Genomic DNA, 3782 nt, shown 5'->3' with positions numbered 1-3782 from the left:
CGTAATTTTTTCTGTAAATTAAATACATTAATTTTTTCAATATTTTTTTTTACTTTTTTCATTTTTCATAAATAAACAAATATTTGCAGTCTACATTGAAGTCAAGAGCCTATAGTATCTCAATGTTAGCTCTATGTGTTTTAAGGTTGTAATATACACAACACTGTTGATGCCAGCTAATATTCAGAGTATCATAAATATATCTTCTTATGCTATATCTGTTAAATCATAACTGCAGTGTGTGGAATAAATACAAAACATTATATATATATGAGTAAAGTATTAATTTGACCGTAAATTAAGATTGCATTTGGGGCAACTAATTAAGCTCTATCGTCTTGTCATATTTCTGTGAATGGTTGTTTAAGAAATTGCATTTCATGTATCAGATCAGATAGAAACCTTTGAAGTCGTTTTCAAATATGAGTGACTACCTCAACTTTGTTAGTTTCTTTTTAATTGAAACTTACTAAGCTAAGTAATGGTCCATATACCCAATTAATTTAGACAGGTCATCCTGTTTCCCTCTGAAATTAGTTTGATAATCTTGGTGTAAGCATATATATATTGAAGAATAAGGCTATTGGGTGTGATAGGTAAACTTTTTATGTTGACAGTGTAGTCTTAATTTGTGAAAAGTTGCGTTCATATATAAGACTTGAAAGCAGGACAATTTTATTATGACCGGATTGGGTCTTACTTGTCACCGGGCGTGTGCTATTACCAATTATTTATTCTGCCACATCTTCATTATATTCCATATCATGTTTCAACCGCCAATTTCATTTTCAAAAATTGATTAAATACATAATTGATTATATATATATTATTAATAATTTATTTAATCATTAGTGATTAATGTTATTCATTTTATTTATTGAAATGAATCGTTAGTGAAATTATTAAGTTGTTCATAAAGACCACTTTCTAAAAGTTGAAGTCCTCTTCAATGAATTTGCTTATAAAAACACCAATTACTTACTTTCTCGAAGAACATTTAATTAATGAGAAAAATAATGTTACTAGTATAGACGAAGACTAAAATAATGTTATTTATTTAACAATTTTTTCATCACATGCGCGTCAGTCACTAAAATAGATACTCTTTCTAATTAGAATTCGATTTTTTTGTTGCATTTTTATTTTGTTAATTTTATAGAATGCTTATATATATATATATATATATATATATATATAATAAAACAAATATCTAAATAAATATGTAGATATTTTATAAAATCATCATTTCACCAATCACCTCACACCACTTCTCAAACCACTTTTTCAGAAAAATATCTTCTCTCGCCGCAATTCAATTGGCAGATGAATTTTTCTGAAAAACGTTGCATCTCAGAAAATTTTTCTTTCGACAAAAGATTCACCGTAATTAATCTAAATTATTTATCGACAAATAATTTTAATCGGGTCTCCAAAAAGATATTTTTGGCATTAAACTCACAAAATATCAATAACTTGGCTAAAAAACCTCTGAATTCAACACCAAAATACATAAATTAGAATAACCAAATCATATGATTCTATCTATCTAAATCGAATTTTATTTGACCACGCCACAGATTAATTTTCATGGAGGAGCAATCCAAACTGCATTTTATATTAATATTTAGATTAAATAGTTATTTTAATTTTTTTTAAATGTTTCCATAAAAATTGAACTAAAATTAAATCGACCAGTTCAACGTATTGAAACAGGAACTACTCTAGTTTGTCGGTTTAGTTGTACCAAAGTCTTATAATTATATAAGATCGGTCCAATAAATCTAGAGATCTAAAACAAAATTTAAAATGAAATCCTTAAAAATTAATAATAAAATTAGAGATCTTTTAAGTTAAATTATTTTTACAATATTAAACAACATATAAATAAATATGAAATATATTCACAAGGTGAAATAAAATTAAAACTAAAAAAATTAATAATATTAATGAAATTAAAAGTATAAATTCCAACTCACGAGCCTCGCTTGCCTCACCCTTAGATTGACCTTATTAAATATTGAACTGGAGTTAAACTAGGTTAAATTGGTTGAACTATGATTGATTCAACCAATTTTCATTTCTTTTGTTTTTTCACTTTTAATTATTTATTTATCATTTTGTTTAATCGTGGTTGAACCTATTAAACAATGACCATTTTTGAAATATGGACTTTTATTATTTTTTGTTGATGTTAAATGTGAATTAGAAGTCTCACATTAATTGAAAAAATGAATGTTGAATAATATATAAATGAGAAGACTCGTGCATACTATTGCCTTAAAGTTTTTGATAAATAATGTCATATCTAATCTATTGAAGATGATTTTTCGAGCTTCCTTCACAAATGAGACGACTCCCATTTGAGGAGGAGATTACATAGTTGAATTATAAGAAAGCAAATAAATTTGATTTAGGATTATACCGTATAGTATCTCATATGGATTGATCGACCAATTACTATCTATTGGAGATATCCATCTAATATTTAGTGTATAGGTAATTTTATTGGTAGATTGATCAACATGTTGATGTTAACGGACAAACTGTTGTCATATTTCGATAGGAATTAAAATAGGTATTTGATTTCGTGGGGTATGAAATCTCAATCGGTTAAGAAACACATTAGAATATTAATATACTCATAATTAATATATATGTTTTATTTGACTTGCCATCTGCAGCATGGAATTGAAGAACAGAAAACAAAGGCAGACGGTTTGGAAGTAATTTTCTTGATGCTATACTTACACGCCATTTGAATTCCTCGTTAAGAATTTTAAACTGATTTTGACAGCTATTTACCTTTCATGCCAATAAAAAAATGTTAGTGCCAACGGTGAATTAAAAAATAATGTTAAATAATATATAAATGAGACGATTCATATATTCATTGTATAATAGTGTATTTGAGAGTTTAGGAAGATAGAGGTGGAAAGTGCTTCGAAAAAATAAAGGACGAATTCGAAAAGAAAAAAAAGAGGATTTTGAAGAAGATCATGGCATTGAGTGGTTTATTTTTCTTCATAATACAAAAATTTTTTAATTTGAAAAACTCAAAATATCACATTGGAAGAGTATTTTAAAAGATTTTGATAAATTCTTCAAATTCAATTTATGTTATAATTCTCTCTATATTAGAAATTAAAAATATATTAATTATAAACATTTATTTATCATTATGTACAAAAACCCTCTCAAATGAAAAATTTATCTATTTTTTCCCTCTACTCTCCCCCTCCAAAACCCTCCACTCCCTTTCAAATTTTCAAATACAACCTTAAGATTTTGGATAAAAATATAGTTTTCAAGCACATAATGAAGTTGGTCTTGATTTAATATGATGATATCTAAGTCTATCATACCAAAATATAAAATTCTTTTTTTGAGTAATCAAAGCAATCAATTAAAAGAGTACAAGATGTACTCTAACTCATGTCAATCATCCAAAGCTTTTGACTCATTACATCAACCTACTTAAACATGAAATTAAAATATAATTTCTATTCATAAATGGATACAATACAATAATAATACAATCTTAAATTGTCTTAAAATTTACTCAAAAGAATTATCTTTTGTTATTTCACGAGTGAACGACAAACAATATAAAGATACTTTTATTTTATGTTTAAATAATATAAGAAATTGACATAATTTTTTTTTAGAGAAGAGGCAACACATAGTTTATACAATTATCAAATAATTAGTGATTAATAATAATTGATGAAAATTTAATAAAACTAATAACTGCTCATAATTTATTTTATTAATAATTCTGAGTA

The sequence above is a fragment of the Cicer arietinum genome, chromosome 5 (genome assembly GCF_000331145.2).
Source record: "Cicer arietinum cultivar CDC Frontier isolate Library 1 chromosome 5, Cicar.CDCFrontier_v2.0, whole genome shotgun sequence".
NCBI lineage: Eukaryota > Viridiplantae > Streptophyta > Magnoliopsida > Fabales > Fabaceae > Cicer > Cicer arietinum.
Note: the sequence above shows the minus strand (reverse complement) of the source record.